We start from the raw sequence: 17,608 nt of genomic DNA on the forward strand, positions 1-17,608 counted from the left end.
GTCACTTAAGGATGAGGAGCTGGAGGTGTGCATGAATAATGCCAATGATCATATAAAAAACTCTGCAACACTGAAAAGCTGGAAGAAACCACTGCCTCTGCTCAGAGCACTGCAAAAGCCAACACTGACTGGGTTCCACTGAGAAAATGAGGAGATCCTCAGGGCTGAGCAGAACTTTGCAAAGGGAAGACATTTCCTGGAGGAAATTATGAGCTCTGGTGGTGGATCCCCTCTGCACAAGCTCTCCCCACTACTTCAGTGCCCTAGAAATGCATGGGAATGGGGTCAGCTGGGTTGGAGACAGGCTGATATTAATTCTCTAACATGTGAGAGGAAGGTATCTCTAATACACACCTCACATTCACAGTGTGCTAATAATAAACAATAGCAGTTTATAGTCCAGAAGACACCCTGGAGATGGGATTTGGTTGCTCAGAGAGCGTGGGAGGAAGCAGGAAGGCTGTTGCTACCCACGGGCATGGGGCTCCTGTGGCGAAATGATGAACCATTATCACAGAGCTCACTGTTGGCTGGCTTCTAGTCAAACTCCTGGGCACACAGCAACCAGCACCCAGGGTGGTTTACAGCACAATTAGAGCTACTGCCAGAACAAATACTCAGTGTGGAGCACAGAAACCTTTAGCACAGAAACCTGCCATAAATGCTGCCAGTTGTCCTTTCCCATCAAAGGTCTCTGCACACACAGCACCACTGCCCTGGGGCCTCCCCACACTCCTCATCACTGCCCACAGGTGTAACCACTGCACTGGAGTTGGGCCACAAGTGAAGAAAAAAGCCAAACATATTTCTGCTGACGTTCCCCAGTGAAGTGCCACCATTTCTAGACTGGTCCAGGGAGCTGATGAATGTTTTGCCAGTGGTGTCTTGGTGATGAGCACATAGCAAAGGGAGTTTCTTGGGTTTGCTGGTTTATTGTTTACAAAAAACTACTTAACATAATTATTCTCTGATGTCTTCACATCAGGTAATAGGAAAAAGCACTTCAAAAGAGATACAGCTGGGATACAACTGGGTTACAGTGAAGGTTCATTTATGGTAAGTGCCAATCATAAATAATGTCAGATGCAATATTTTGAAGACCAAATGAAAAAATGAAGAGTTGTTTTTCTTACGTTTCAAAGCCACACCCATATCACTTGTTTTGCAGAAAATCCATAGCAATTGGTGAAATAAAAAGTCTAAGAGACTTCTCTCATGATTTTAAAATTTAAAAAAATAATTTTAAAAAGCATTATTTTAAAAGCCATCCTTTTTTATTTTAAAATTATTCCCCATCCCAAGGAATCCAAATAGGTAAGTACAAACAAATACTTTCAGAAGATGTGTCCTTGAAAAATCTGGAAAGCATAAAGAAACAAAAGAGCTGCATGGGTCTGCTGTACCTTCCTCTAAATTGCTTTACCTCACTAACTCTGCTAAAACAATTGCAGCTATGTCCATGAGCTCAAACACTGGTATTTCTGAATAGCTCTTTAACTGAAGGGAACTGCAGTCATTCTGAAGACATATCTCTTTTACAATCTATAATGAATGTAATCTTCAAGGCAATAATTTCTCTCAATTACACAATTTTTCTGTTAAAAGTGGCATGTGTTACAATCTGGGTTGTCAGTTCCTCTGGCCATGGACACACACATTTCTCAGAAAAGCCTCTTAGGCACCCCCTGTATGCTATCAATAAGATCAGTATTTATGTTAAAACTTTTTTTAAATTTAATTGCATGTTAACATAATCTTCCAAGTTATTTTTTCAATATAAATACATAGGGCACAACAGCTGTTTGGAGATCTCAAATTAGAGCTGTTTTGTGGCTGTCTCTGCAGAAAATGCCTTTGGCTAATATAATTTAAACCTCTTCTGTGAATGAATTTCATGCTTTGAAGCTACCTAATAATTTCTGTCATTTAAGAACACCATTCCATGATTTGCTCCTAATAGTAAAAAAGAGGCAATGAACACTCCCCTGTGCTGCTGCTCCCACCTGCCCTTGTGCTCCTGGGTGTCCCAGGAGCTGCCCTGTGCTGCTGGGAAGGGCTGAGGGCTCTGGGGTGGTGCTTTAGCAAAATGTGGGAGAACTTCCCAAGGTCACAGCCAGAACTCCGAAGGAGAACTATAAATTACAAAGTGCTGGACTGCAGCCAAGCCCATGGGAAGCTGCATTTAGCATATCATTCTCTGAGCAGCAGGATGAAACCTTAACTCCCTTTCAGAGAGCATTTGAATGGAATTTGTTATAAGAACTCTGTGATTGAAATATCACTGACTGACTTTCCACCACAACTCAGAAATGGGCTGCAATCGTGGGGGGATCCTCTTCCAACCAGCTCCAAATGATGATGAGGATGATAGAGCCCTATCAAATATTTATGAAAACCAGATGAATTTCTGTGCTAGCAACACATGCTGCTACTATAACAGAGACCTCAGATAATCTCCTGACATTATCCTGAGCTGAGGTTTCTCCCAGTGTAAACTAAAGGTAGAATAACAAGCTGATTCTAGTATTTTGAACTAAAAGTGCTGCACCAGAGGTTAATAATGTATCAGAAGAACAGGCAGGTGGGATGATTTGTTATTTATATGTACTATGTGCTGGCTGGTATCAGTGCAGTAGCCCTCCTGTGTAAGGTACAGAATAGAAGAGCTTTATGTGAGCTGTAGACTCACATGTGTTAGGAGCATACACAACATCTAAAGCTGTGGGGAGACACTGAGACCTGCAGGAGTGGCAGCATACACAAAACAATATGGGCAGTGCTATTCCAAAGCATTAAACAATTACAGTGTTTATGAGAAAAGGATTAATTAATTAATTCAAGGATTCAAAAGTAGATTTTTCATGTTGAAAAAAAAAAAAAAGAAATTGTTCATGTAAATTTTCTGTCATAAAATCTCTGCACCTTGCTGTCACACCAATAACTCCAAGACTGGTATTTAAAGATGTGAGATAATACTACTGCCAGTCTCAGTGGGAACGTGGCCTTTTGAAAGGGAATCCCCTCCCCCTAGTCTGCAAAGGAATACTGGCATTAAGTGCTGAAACAGCTGCCATCCTTTGTTTTGGCACTGAGTTAGGTGATAGAAAGCAGGGAAGAGATGCTGGAGAGTTTGGGGAGCACTGTGTGAAGGCAGACAGTTCAGTAATTTATTGGACAGCAGCTTCCTTGGGTGGATCCCACAGCCATAACTAACAGGCAGATGTGAATTACTTTGCTAGTAAGTTATAAGTGACTCTTTAAAACATTGTCACAGGGCTTTGGTATTATTGGGAAAAAAAAACTAACAATGGAATCTGAATAATGGTTGAGAAGAAAAGCCAGAAAAGTAATAAATTAGCTTCTGTAGTTGGAGAGGGAGGTTTTTAGATGTGAGTGTGATAAAGTCTGCTTTTGGGAAAGATGGAAAAAAGCATCTAAGTGTTTGTATATCTTAGAGATGCAGGGAAGGAACTTTCCATAGAACTGGTGGAGTGGAAATCTGTGTAGGATGGAATAAGTTCTGGACTGAGGCATGGAAGGATGAAATAATAGCTGGTCATGCTCTGCCTTGCCCCCAGTGCTGTGGTAACCCCCAGATGAAGGGGTTTTCACCACTGCAGATTAGGAGGGGATTCTCTCTTGTCTCTTTTCTCTTCTCTCTTCTCTCAGAGGCAGATACATTTCTGCTCCAAGAAAGGGGCTGCATTCTGTCTGCTCGCCCTTCTCTGAGCCTTTGGCATCTGCTCAGATGGAGAAAATAACTCCTCTTCTGAACTGCAGCACAAAGGGGAGATTCATGGCATCATCCTGTCTGTGTGCCTGCAGACTCACATGCTTTACTGACCAGGATGTCACTTGTACAATTTCTTTCTTTATTTCCTAGATCTTTTCACAAATGGATTTTGTGATTCCTGAGAAATGAGGAGTCTAAAGGTCCACAAAAAAACCCAATCTGTCTGCTTTTTGCCAATGAAAGAGAAACTTAGCTTTTAGCTCTTTTTATGCACTAGTATAACTTCTGATGTACTCTTTAGATTTTTGAACTTATTTTACTAATGCAGCTCATACTGATTTATATGCTCTAAGCAGATCAAGCAGCTCATGCAAAAAAAACCTGTTAAAGTATATTAAATAATAATTTATGTAACATCTTCCATTAAAGAACTTAAAAGCAACACAAAAATTAATTGATCTTCTTTGAGCTAAGTAGTATCCCCATTTCAGACATAAAAATGAAGGCATATTAAATCCCATATTCAAACATAGGTGCCTGTCATCTTAATATACATGTGTCATCTAATATACATGTGACTGCTAACTACTGCTGTGATTCTCCCAACCCTGAAGAGGATTGGGTCTGTATTTGAGGACCACAGTGGAGAAAGGAGAAACCATCTCTCTCCAACTGTTTCTGTGCAGGCATTAAAGGAACACAGATTTAAAGACCAGGATCTCTTGCAGCTTTGGCTAAATTAGCAACTGTTATAAATAAAGCAACTTTTATTTAGCTCCTAGCTTTAGGTGAATGTCAGATGACAGGCACTCAGGTTCAAAAAGCACTCAGAAAGTTCCTGCAGCTGATCCAGCCACCTCTCCCAAGGTGAGTAATTAGCGCTCTCTCCAGGATGGCCATTGACTTAACATTTCCTGACTTCCTCCTGCTTGGTTGCTGTGTGAATGAATGGTGGTCGGCAGATCAGGCCCTTAACGTGCCCCTGCTTCTCTGTGGCAGCACTGCAGGCAGCATCGGGCCCCGCTGCCTCCTGTCTTCATCCCAAGCACTGTCACCAGCCCCCTCTCCCAGGACTCTGATTTGCACTTTCAAGAGAGGGAGGCTTCATTCTGATGAGGACTCAAAGACCATTTATGGGTTCTCTGATGCACATTTCAAATTAAGTATTTTAAGGGTGGTGAAATAATTGCCAGGTTTGCATATTTAATGGACCTTGAGATAGAAGCATTCCCCAAAAATGCCTACCTAATACTGGTTTGACAGTGAATTGGCACAGTGCTAAGCTCCAATACATCAAATTAGCATTGATTTGCAAAACGTAACTGAAAGATCTCTTAAAGCCTGCCAGGTTCCAAAATCAGTGTAGAAGAGGGTCTCTCACCCTGACTGCCTTCTTAAAAGTCTTTTCTAGTTCCTTACCAAGGCTCCAAGGACATTCCTATCAAATGCTTTAGAAATGATAATTCTTTTCAAACTTTGTTCAAGAGGGATCAATCCCTGTTGGGGTCTTTCTTCACGGTACAACTGGAAATCCTCTCGTGCTGGGTGAGGAGCAGAACTGTGGCTGTGCAGTGGAGTTGTGTCTGTGCAGTGGAGCTGTGGCCGGGCAGTGGAGCTGTGGCTGTGCAGTGGAGCTGTGGCTGTGCAGTGGAGCTGTGGCCGGGCAGTGGAGCTGTGGCTGGGCAGTGGAGCTGTGGCTGGGCAGTGGAGGTGGGCTGGGCAGTGGAGCTGTGGCTGTGCAGTGGAGCTGTGGCTGTGCAGTGGAGGTGGGCTGGGCAGTGGAGCTGTGGCTGTGCAGTGGAGTTGTGTCTGGGCAGTGGAGCTGTGGCCGGGAAGTGGAGCTGTAGCTGGGCAGTGGAGCTGTGGCCGGGCAGTGGAGGTGGGCTGGGCAGTGGAGCTGTGGCCGGGCAGTGGAGGTGGGCTGGGCAGTGGAGCTGTGGCCGGGCAGTGGGGGTGGGCTGTGCAGTGGAGCTGTGGCTGTGCAGTGGAGCTGTGGCCGGGCAGTGGAGCTGTGGCTGGGCAGTGGAGCTGTGGCCAGGCAGTGGAGGTGGGCTGGGCAGTGGAGCTGTGGCTGGGCAGTGGAGCTGTGACTGTGCAGTGGAGCTGTGGCCGGGCAGTGGAGGTGGGCTGGGCAGTGGAGCTGTGGCTGTGCAGTGGAGCTGTGGCCGGGCAGTGGAGCTGTGGCTGGGCAGTGGAGCTGTGGCTGTGCAGTGGAGGTGGGCCGGGCAGTGGAGCTGTGGCCGGGCAGTGGAGCTGTGGCTGGGCAGTGGAGCTGTGACTGTGCAGTGGAGCTGTGGCCGGGCAGTGGAGGTGGGCTGGGCAGTGGAGCTGTGGCCGGGCAGTGGAGCTGTGGCTGTGCAGTGGAGCTGTGGCCGGGCAGTGGAGTGGAGGTGCAGCTGGACTCTGCACAGAGGGTGAGTGTTGGATAATCTGCGCTGCAGGTGCTCTGCTACCCCCGCGGATGGCTCATAAGTTCCAGGTGGGATCTGAAGGAACTGGCACTGCCCCATTACGTTCTTCTGTGGCTTCATTCCTGGCAACTTCAGCAGCTTCCCCTCTCCCTGCTCAGCATTAACACAGCTGTGCTCAGCGGACCCGACGGTGCTGGAGCAGCCTCCATCAGCAGCGGGAAGCTGCCAGGCTCCGCTCCCCGAAGGGCTCCCGGCCCCGCGGCTCCGCCTGCCAGCTCGGGCTGTGTTAACCCCCCGGGCACGGCACTGCCCCAGCCTGGCCGCAGCCTGCCACCGCCAACACTTTCAATTAGGAATTCTCCAGGGTGGCCTTGTCCTGCTTGGTATTAGCTCAGTTTGCTTCCATTTTGCTCTATGGATTTTCAATAGCTATGATAGAACAGTGTACATAGAAACAAAAGTATTGAGATATAATGGTGACATTTTTCTCCAGAATTTTTATCTTCATCTGACCAGGGATACAAGTGGTAGGGTAACATTCCAGTATCTGTTAACAGACACTACCTTGAAAGTGGGCTGTCACAGCTATTAAAATATTTTATCAGCAAAAGTCATGCAACACCACCTGTGACAGAGGCTTGTGACACTGGTTTTGATCCCCTGAAAGAATAGAAAATGTGAATAGACTGTTTAATGGTTGTTTTCTATTAGGGATGCATACTGTGGTTACTATGAGGTGGCTCATGCCAGCACCTAGTGGCTCTGAAAATGGCACTGTCAGACCTGGAAGGTCCTCCCAGCATGGCAGGGAGTGTGCTGCAACAGTGTCCCCCCGTCCTCAGCCGTTCTCCCTCTCTGCTCTTCACCATGGGGTCATGCTGTGAAGATGAGCTCCTGCTGCTCCTGCTGCCACAGCTCCAAGGTCTCAGTGGTGGCAGCGGGAGCAGAGTCTGTGCCTGCACAACATCTCCCAGCTGCCATGGCTGCACCTCACAGAAACAGGAAACTCCAGCAAACCTCTGTGGGATCTTGTCTGTGATTGTCCCCACCAGCTCCCACTCAGCTTCAAAAGCTGGAGGCTGAGGGGCTGCTCCTGTGGCTTAGCTGAAGCCAGAGACAAATGTTGGCTGCTGTATGATGACTAAGTCTCACATGCTTATTGCTCCTATCAGTTAGAGCTCTTAATCACTTTGTGCTGTTTCATCCTATAACGTGAATTCACTTCAAGCTGTGAAATTCACCGTTTTTGCCATGACTAATTTGTGAAATCTGCCACCTTTCTTTGTGGTTCACGTTGTGCCCTAGTTAGGCATCATCTGTCTGATTGGGGAAGCCTGTGATTTGCTTCTTGCAGTTGAGCCAATACAATCTCATTCCCTCCTTTCTTGTCTCTGCACTCAGCTGCAATTTCACTGTCACCCGTGCCCTTGGATGCACTGAGGCTGGCGTGGTGTGGAGGCCACCTCTGCTGGGCTGGCATGGGAGTCCTGGCTCTCCCCCTCCTCAGAGCACGTGCACAGGGCTCAGCCTATGCTGGGGCCACCTCTGCTGGGCTGGCACAGGAGTCCTGGCTCTCCCCCTCCTCAGAACACGTGCATAGGGCTCAGCCTGGGCTTTAACCCTGGCCTTTGCTTGAAGCTACCTAGGTCTGTTATGTTTACCATCTTCCTAGATTTCTCCCAGCCTGGTTGCTGCAATATTTTGGAAATCATTTCCCACCTGCCTTGCCAGTGCCTTGTTTCACGATACATTCATCTGTTACTCTTTACATTGAATGTTGCTGGCATTACTAAATGCTATAAATATACCCAGTATTCCATAAAAACACACAAGCAGATGACTGGTCTTGCCTACAAGAAATACTATGAATTTTTCATTTTTTCACATGCTCTGAGCAAAATTCAGAGGGTGCTTGAGGAACATCTCATAACTGAATCAGGTCCTAAATTCCTATTTTCTCGCTAATTAGTTATTTCCTAAAAATATTTTCCTGCACTCTTAGTGTCTTAATTGTTCCTTGAAGATGTTGCCAGCTCATCCATCCTTTTTCACACCCTCTTATAAGCCCAGTGAAACATTATTTTAGTATTTCTGTCGCTGAAATACAGTGATAAATGGTCTTCTTTTACAATCAGTGGGAACAGAATAATTGATGTGTGGGAGAGCTTATTGACTTGCTCTTGCCAAAATGGAGTCCTGCCATGAAGTTCAGAAGGATCACAGGATGCCCTGGATACTCCTTGTGCTCCTCTTTTCTTGGTGGCAAAGCTGATGGGTTTGGGCTGCACATCTTCACAAGCTAATGCTGGAAAAGCAAAGGAAACCTTCTCTCCTAGCTCTTATTTTAACTTTCTTTTCCATCTTTCTTCCTATATTCTTTTTTTACCAATTTCACTCAAAGTTAATCACCTCCCTGCCTTAAAAACAGTCGTGTGAGTAAGATCAATAGCATGATTCCTCTTAACAGATAAATAAATGGACAAATCTCTGAGAGTCCCTGGCTGTAATTAACCCTTTATCACAATCCCAGAAGAGGAGGTTAAGGAACAGCCCAAGTGCATGTTCAGGACTTTGTCCAGCTATCAGAAAACCTAATGGGCCTGATCCTGCTTCTGCCCACAGAGCTGCTAACATTTCCCTGAATGACCCTGAGAGCAGGATTGTGGCTGGTGCTCAGCATCCCATGCCCTTCTGTGTGTTTGCTGCATCCAGCACAGCAATCCTGCAGCCCTGCTGGCCCAAGCCACTCACTTACCCCCACTGCAGCCTAATCAGATGGCAATAAAAGCTTTTACTGTGCCATCCTGTTTGTGCTCAGCAGAAACATAAAAAGCATATTAGAAAATTGATTTTTGGCATTAATTGTGAGCAAAGAACATTATACTGAGTAGAGACAGGGTGGTGTTTTTTTCAGGCAGAAAAATTCTATTTTAGTCTTTTAAAAGCGACTGTGGAAGATGCTGAGCTAAGCCCCATGGACACTCTTTTCAAATACCATAAGGCAAAGAGTAGTTACTGAATCTCCTCAGTCTTATTAGCTTACATAAACATAAAAATTTGAATAATGTTTAAAAAGCTAAATTCTCCAGATAATCCATAATCAGTAAATGTTCATTACTGAGATGTAGCAAATATGCATGAGATTTCCCCGGTGGTATTTTGATTGCACGATCTAAAAGGAGTAGAAAAGCCTCCTCCATGTGGGGCTGGGCAAAAACTTCTATAGGCTCCTGAGGCCATTTGGCCACAGTGTGGACCTTCCTGGTCCCTTCAGGAAGGAGCAGGAGGAAATCAGAATTCACTGTCTTTGTTACAGCTCTGGTGATTTATAAATAAATCATCCCCACAGGATGATTGATGTCTCCATATAAATAATTAAGTCTTGACCTTATGTTATGACACCTGCTAAATTTTTTGGCACTTGAAACCGGTGCTCAGGAGAGATCCTTGACTGTGGATAAATGCCTTGACTGTGGATAAATGAAGGTGGGACTGCATTCAAGGGGGAGGGGGAGACAGGTTTTTGTTTACCCTCATTTTGTTCTGTTTGATTCCATCAGCTAATTGATGATGATTATTAATCTCTGTTGCCATCTACTCTATGGATTTAATTCTTGCCTGTGATTGCTGTTGGAAAGTTAGCTCCATTAGAAGCAGACTTTGATTGGATTTCCAGTAGCCAGAGTTTCCCAGATGTCCCCCAAATCATTGTGGTACCTAGTCCAGGCACCTTACAATTGTTTTTGGTTGCAATTTACTTTGTTTGGTGGCAGAGCTCCAGGAGCCTGGGTGACACTGTTGTTATGCTCAACCAGGCTAGGTAGCAGGTGTCAGCAAAAGTTTAATTTGGAAGCTCATGAATTCAAAAGAAGAGCTTAACAGTTATCCCCAACACAGAGAGCTGCTGTGGCCTGAGCCTGGAAAAGAGAAAATCCCAGGGACATGAAAGGAATTGATGAGACACCAGGCATCTGACAAAATGAAATCTTCTTGGGATAAACTGAGGATAGCTTTCTTGTCAAATAGGGAGCATCATTGATAAACAAAACAGATTTAGCAGCAGCATTTCCAATTCTCATTTCTGAGACCGTTCAGGTTTACTATTCACCCTCTCTCCCTGGTACTGTAGATACAGCCTATTCTCTTAATAGCTGCAACTTTTAAATCTTGCAATAAAATACAACAATTTCCTATGTAGGTGTCTAACATTAAAAAAAAGAGCATCTTTGGGTTTTTTAAAACATGTTAATCTACATGCAACATAAGTCAGCTACAGACAGAAAGCAATATTATAACATAACCACAATAAGGGGTTTTCCTAATCCCTGAAAAATCTAAAACTAATGACACATCTACGAGCAGCTATCACATCATTCCTGACTCCTTCCAGCAGCACCCGGGAATCCCAGAGCTCAGCAGGGTGCTGTCCGGTTGCCATCACCAGCACCCTGGGGCGAACATACTTGTACAAATCATTCTTGCCGTGGTTTGAACACACCCGTTCTGGAGGCTGAGGTGTGAAGGGGCATTGCACGGTCCGAGCTGCCCGTGTGGCCGAGCAGGGGCAGGGCTGAACAGCACTCCTGCGGGAGAGCAGCGCCCAAAGAAAGCCCCTGTTCTCTAAAGATAGCTCCAGAAATTAAAAAGTGCCTCCGAGTCCCGTCATACCGCTCCTGCTCGCACAGACTGAACTCCGCGTGAACCGGGTTTCCAGTCTAGGGAGATGCCTGCATTTATCAACTAGTTTGCTTTGGACCCGTTGTTTTCCTTACAGAAATCCATGCCGGAGCCGTACCCGTGAGCATTCAGCCCGTCGGAGCCGGCGGCTCCATCCTCCCTGGGGACGGGTCCCGGTGCCGGTGCCGGTGCCCGTGCCCGAGCGGGGCTGGGCCGGCCCCGCCCGGCAGCGAAGGGAGCGGAGCGGGCTGGGGCGGAGGGGACGCGCCGCAGCCCGGGGCGACCCGCACCGCGCCCGGCTGCCCCTGCACCCGCAATTCCCGGCACCGGCAATTACGGCTGTAATTTCACCGGGAATCACAGCGCCGCGAACCGGGAGAGCAGCCCTGAGGTCAGGGGGTCGCACCGCCGGGATGAGGAGGGGACACGGCACGAGGGGCCCCGCCGCAAGTTTGGTCACTTTCCCGAAGTGGTGCGGGGAAAAGTTGGGGAGCGGCCGGGGGATGCGGGGATGCGGGTGGCGAAGCGCGTCCGGGGCCCGGGGACGGGGGGGGGGTTGGGGTCTCGCCACTGACCTGCGCCGCGGCCGCGCCGCTCCCGCGCTCGCTCAGCGCATCCTCCGCGCCGCTCCCGCCGCCGCCCTGCGCGCCGCAGCCGCGGCTCCGCGCCCGCGATGCTCGGCGGGGAGGAGAGAGTGAAGCGGGACAGCCCGCCCGAGACGGGAGGCCGCCGCCCCCCTCCCCGCCTCCCGCCTCCCGCCCGCCGCCGGCCCCGGCCCCGCCGGCGGCCGCGCCCCGCGCCCAGCGCGCACCTCCGGCAGCAGGTGCGGCGGCCTCCGGCGGGGAGCGCTCCGCTCCCGCCGCGCCCCGGCGCATCTCCCCTCGCCGCCGCCGCGCGGGCGGGGCCGCCGCCTTTCCAGGGGTGCTCTCGCCTCAAGTTTGCCACGTTCTGGCGGCGCCGGGCGCTCCCCGCCGCTCCGCCGGATCGTGCATTGTCTGCAGGGCAGTTCCAGCGGAGCGGGGCGCTGCGGGCCGAGCCCGTGACCGCCCTGCGCGCTCCCGGCTCCCGCATGCCGAGCCCGCGCGGCTCCCGGCCGAATATTGCACCCCCCGAGGGGCTCGTTGCGGAAAGGGAGGGAAGAAAGGTCCCGGGCAGGGTGCGGGGGAAGCCTGTGCGCTCCTGCTGCCCGGTTCGTCTGGGAGGAAAGGAGAAGGGAGGCTCCTCCGTATCCTCTGTGTGGATACAAGCATCCTGCCGGGCGTCTCCTCCGGGCTGCAATTTGCACAATATATATATATGTATTTTGAGACTGGTTGGGAAGATGGGTGGCCCATACTCGCTCCCAAATGACGGTTGTGAACACACACCTCAAGGGCAGACACAGAAGTAATCGAAGAGAATTGAAGTGATGGTGTCCTCGAAGAACAAACTGGAGCAGACACACTGTAGCCAGGGCATGGTGGGCACCAAGGTGCCTTATCTTGAGCCTGCATATGGACTGTGGAGTAACAGCACAGAAGGGGCCTCTTGCACTCTCTGCTGGCTATTTTCCACCCTAAAATACAGAGAGGCTTTTCCCACATAACTGTGCAGCAGAATAAAGAGTCTCATGAGAGCAGAACCGGGGCATGGCTGTAATCCCCAAGAATGGCCTCGGTGCCATGCCTGGCTATTGCTGGTGTAATGAAGTGGCCATTTAATTGGACTGAATAATGCCCCCAGAGCCTGCCATCAAGGGGTACACTCCTCACTTTGGATTGTGGGTCCCAGGAGCTCCCCTGCTGCCAGGGAGCCGTGGAGCTGAGCTTTGGCAGCCTGGGGGCAGTGGGAGCTTGCCAAAAAGCAGCACCAGAGATGCTGCCCTGAGTGCCCACCACCCACCTCCACCTGACACTGTGCAGTGTGAAATGTGTGTCAAGATGGATCCTATCTATAGCCCTCAGAATAATTTCAGGTGTGTCTTTATAAATAAACTATGACATTTATCCTGTGACTAGATTAGCAGAAATATATTACACTTAGTCTGCTCCTTAGCAATCAATTGTTCTAAGTAGGTGTTATTTATCAAAGCATTGATTAGGGACCCAAGTCTGTAGTCCTTAAGCAAGCCAGCTCATTGCTGATAGGATGGAATATTTCCATGAGAGTTTTGAGATCAGACTTTGTGTAATTCCATTGTCACAGGAAAAGAAGGTGCACGTGACAGCTTTCCAGGGGAAGAGGCATTCATGCCACTTGGAGTTCAAAGGAAGAATAACATGTGAAAACTGCAGTCATTGCTGTACCTGAGCCCCTTCTGTCCTGCTCTCTGTGGTGCAGGGTGCATAAGCTGTCACAGCAATACAATAAGTCTCTAACTGGGTAAAGTGAGTTGCATACTGTACATGTAAAACACTGCTCGGTGTCTGTTGCTATGGCAGGTGACCAGGGAGAAAACCTCCTCCAAGGGCCATCCCCTGGCATGAGGAACCTTCCCTGCCACATCTGGGTGGGAGCCTTTGAGAGCAGGGCGAGCAGACTGTGCCTCTCTATTCTTTATTCAGGTTGTGTTATGAAAAATGCTTGAAATGGATGACCTTGAAAACAAAGCCCAAACAAGAGTCCTGGCACTGGGTCCATTGACAGCGAGTTCTCTGCCCTGCTGCCTGCAGGACTCACAATTATGTTTTTCTCCAATTTTGGCTCCATTACTTACAAAAAATTCCTGATTATTTGAAAAATAAGGTATCTTAAACCACTGATTTCTGGGGGTTATTTCTGTGTTTAGAGGATTGATTTTTATTTTTTCCCTCTCAGTCTCCAATGGAACAGAAGGCAATGTGAATCCCTTTTGTTTACTTCTTTGTTTCTGCTCCTGACTGCTTATTAGCAGATATGTGTGTGGCTCTGCTGTGGTCTGAGGCTGGTTAGTGACTATTACAAAGTTAGGAGGAAGAGCAACAGTCACAAAGCCTTGGTTTTGAGAGGGTGGAATGAAAAGGAAACAAAAAAAGGAAATATTTATCTAGGAAAAGAATATACTTGGTAAATGCTTATGCTAGAACAATAAAATATTTTTATTCTGTTATTTCTAGGAAATGAGATTTCCAATTATTTTGATATTAAAACATGTTAAAGCAAAGGCTATATTTATTGAAGTGTTTATTATCTGTTTTATTAGTTGCACAGACTCAGACACTCAGGGTGCAAAGAAACACCCCAGCATATAATCTAGTATTGTGATCTAGTGATGCTGTGCTTATAATCAGGATTTCTGATTATCATGCATTGCACACAGTCACTTAGAGCCCTATATAGAATCTAGTTTCTTTTAAGACTGGAAGGAATTGTTTACCTTTGCTTAGTCATCAGCAAATGCAACTTATATTTTCAAAATGTTTGCTATGGAAAGATGGAGAACATTTGGGGGTGAGTGGAATTAATTGTAAAATTGTTTCTGGTGCCTGGGTACATGTAAAATGTTTCTGGTGGAAAAGACTGGAAATTATTTATCTTGATGATTTGGAGCCTGATATTTATAGCAATACTGTTTGAATGCTTTAGGAAAAAGATCATTTCTCCCATGCTGCCAATTATTTGGGGAAAAAAGGTCATTTTTTTTTAATACTATATATAGGAAAGCTTATGTGATACTGAGTCTTTATTCATCTCTCAGAAAATAGCACAGAGAAAAATGAAGAGAACATATGGTGTCTTCTATCAGTCAGTCATCATTACTGCTTCTTCACACTATGTCATCACCCCACAAATAGCAAATGAGTGTGAATTTCTCCCTGCTGAAAGAGAAAAGAAAAAACTGGTTAGTACAGCCAAGTAAAAAAAATAATATTACAATAGCATCAACTGGAACATTATATAAAATATTAATGACAATGAGAATGCAGAGGGAAAACCCTCTAAACTGTCAAACAATAGTATCAAACCTGAAAACGTTGAGCTGGAGCAGAACTCATGAATTTCTCTTGATTTGATAACCAAGCTTGAAATATTGATGGGACACAGTCTCTCTTGCCCATTCTTTATGAATGATTCTGTGCTACTTGAGGTGCTCAAACAGACAGAACTCAAATAAGAACAGAGAGGAATGTAATGTAATAGTTTGTCTCTGGGGCATCCATAAAATCTTGAATTTCCTTTTTAAGCAGACATCTAGGAAAAATATAATTTTATTTAATTCCCTGATGTTCCTATTACACTTTAGTATAAAGGTTGCAATTGAAATGCTTATCTGCAAAGCCTCTCTGCCATTCTTGGTCTCTTGCAAAGAAATGTATGACAAAGCAGCCTTGGAAATAGCTGCCACAGGAACTTCACAAACCCCAACTCTGGAAACATCTGTCCCAGCTTTGGAAGGGATATTTCAAAACCATCCTTCTTGAGAAGCAGCAAAAGCAGTTGGGGTTTATGGGGAAAAAAATGTATATATATATATTTGTGTGTGTGTCTGTGTGTAGTGCAACAAAGCAGCAAATGAAGAGCCTCATTGGAATGTCTAAAGCAGATCTGGGCCTTGCTGTCTCCCAGATCTCTAATCCCTCATTTCCTTCCCTCCAACAGCAGCTCACAACAGGATGCTAAAGCACCTGGAATTGAGCCCCACATGTAAACTACATGGCAGCAACCTCATTTGCAGGCTCCACCGACTGGCACCCACTGAAATAAATGTGTATGAGCTGCTTGGTAAAGCCCTGCTTCAAACATCTGCCCATGTAGGCTCTTGGGCTAGAATTAAGTTTCTCCCATGGCCAGTTCCAGGATCTGATTGTGTTACTGATGCTGCTTTAGGGTTCCCAGACCTGACTGGGGGAACAGAGCTTTTCTCTGAAGGCCATTTTCTTAAAATTGCTTACACACAACAAGCCAGTGGGGGTGAGCTGGGCAGGCTGGGGTTTGGGACAGTGCCAGGGAGGAAGAGGGGAAAGCACAGAGTAATGCTAGGGATAGAAGAAAGTAAAGTAATAATGAATTTTTTGGGACCAAAATTAACCAAAATTAAGAAAAAAAAATTCCATGCACTCTGCCTCTGGAGCAATGCTTCTGCATAGGTAGTATCTGGCAAGGTTTTTATGGAGAGGCAGTGTCTTTTTCAGACCAAGAAATATCCATGGGACAAATTGTAGGGTACACAAACCATTCTTTAGGAACAAAATAAAAATCTCTGGAAAGATTATAGAAACCTCAAAAGACAGAACTGGAAGAGATGTAGTAGATCATATGGTTCCTTGTTGGTAGAAGCAGTAATAAATTGCCCCCTGGAGATAGAGAACATCAGTTATTTCATAAAATATAGCCAAAGGGCCCAGGAGGAACAATATGGTTTAGACAGGAAAGCCTGAGAAACATTTGATTTAGTCTTAAGTGAGAGCAGCCAGAGCTGGCAGACTCAAATTCCAAAAATGGCATTCAGAACTCTTTGGAAACTCCATCAATAACTTGGAGTAACTGGGAGCTGGAGTGCTCCTTACTGGCTAGGTGTGGGGTTCTTTCCACATGCAAAGATGTGTGTTGAAATGTTCCCCAGAACAACATATCAGGCTGCAGGGGTTTGGAATATTTTGCTGCTCCAGTTTTTTGTCCATCCTGAAAAAATGGTTGTTAAGATGGAGTAATTGCTGATGGCTCTTCCAAACCAAACCTGAAGGTAATGCTGTTCTCTAAGGACTAACTTGTTGCAGGTGATACAATGTGCAGTTCTAACTTTGGGTCTTCAGGGGATCCATTCAAATCTTATCCATGCTGGCATCTGGGGCTTGGGGCTCTTTTGGATTGCCTTCATTGTCCTGGATGGATTTGCTTTGTCATTTCTGAGACAGTAAAGCTCAGGGACAGAATTTGCATGTGCCTTGTATGCAGCTCCTTGTTGTCTGTGTTTGGGCAAGAAATGAAACCATGATCTATCAATATAGTGATGGACTTTGCTGTGCAGCTGTTGTGATGGTGCTGAACATGTTTTTCCAAGTGGATGTGTGGAATAAACCACACTGGAAAGATGAACTGGAGAAAAATATGCTCAGTGTTGGCCAGTAAAAGTGATCCTAGTGGGATCATTCCATCACTGAAGGAATGTGTCACAGCTCTTTCATAGGTGGCATAAACAAGTTCCTTTTTAGGCTGCTGGGAACAGGGGCAGATCTCCTGACACTTGCATTCATTCTTCTCAATTTTATGTGTTTTGTAAGTTGGTGGTGTGAGTCAGCAGAGAGGGAGCACTGTGCAGGCATTAAGCCTGCTCCTGAACCACTGTTCTGAGGACCAACCAAAGCAAAATAACTACAAAGTCAGGCTTTTCCCACCTCATGTTAGGCCTGGCTCCTGCTCCCTTATCAAGCACCTTCTCCCTGTTCAGCATCTCTTGCCTCCTGCTTCTCTATCCCTGGAGTGCTCCTCTGCCTCATCTGTCCCACCCACCTGCTGCCAAAACAAACCTGGCTTTGACCAGGCCTTCCTGCCACCTCTTCTTTCCTTTCCTGCCTCTGTCTTTCCCCTCTCATGTTCCTGTTAACACTTCAACTCTTTTTTAGCATATAACATGAAGAATTGATTTTGTGTGTGGTTCATGCAGAGGGAGCTGAGCCTGTGAATGAAGCTGATGTTTCTTTTTCCTCATTCTCCAGTTTTTCATCTGTCATGCTGTTTTCAATAAACAATTAAAATAAGTACAAGTATTGTGATCAACTGGGGTTTCACCTGGTCTGCTTGCTTGAATCCCCCCCTGTGAAATGGGAATGCCATACTCTGGAGCTGCTCTGTGATCCATGGTTTCATTACATGGCACCACTCCTTGCTT

At 46.5% G+C, this 17,608-nt stretch overlaps 2 protein-coding genes across 4 annotated transcripts in view; one reads left to right on the plus strand and one right to left on the minus strand.

Annotated features, from left to right (window-relative positions):
• CHST8 (carbohydrate sulfotransferase 8) overlaps positions 1-11,877 on the minus strand; it is a 216,655-nt gene extending 204,778 nt beyond the window's left edge. Inside the window, exon 1 of one of the 3 annotated variants that reach the window (XM_077185107.1) lies at positions 11,633-11,877. The gene's annotated coding sequence lies outside the window, so the exon portion shown is untranslated. Of the gene's footprint in view, positions 1-11,396; positions 11,580-11,632 lie in introns of those variants that run through there. The other 2 variants (XM_054641010.2, XM_054641009.2) reach the window with 2 other exon arrangements.
• Positions 11,087-17,608, plus strand: part of PEPD (peptidase D) — a 423,809-nt gene continuing 417,287 nt past the window's right edge. Inside the window, exon 1 of the mRNA XM_077185106.1 lies at positions 11,087-11,212. The gene's annotated coding sequence lies outside the window, so the exon portion shown is untranslated. The remainder of the gene's footprint in view (positions 11,213-17,608) is intronic.

The sequence above is a fragment of the Agelaius phoeniceus genome, chromosome 12 (assembly GCF_051311805.1).
Source record: "Agelaius phoeniceus isolate bAgePho1 chromosome 12, bAgePho1.hap1, whole genome shotgun sequence".
Classification (NCBI taxonomy): Eukaryota; Metazoa; Chordata; class Aves; order Passeriformes; family Icteridae; genus Agelaius; species Agelaius phoeniceus.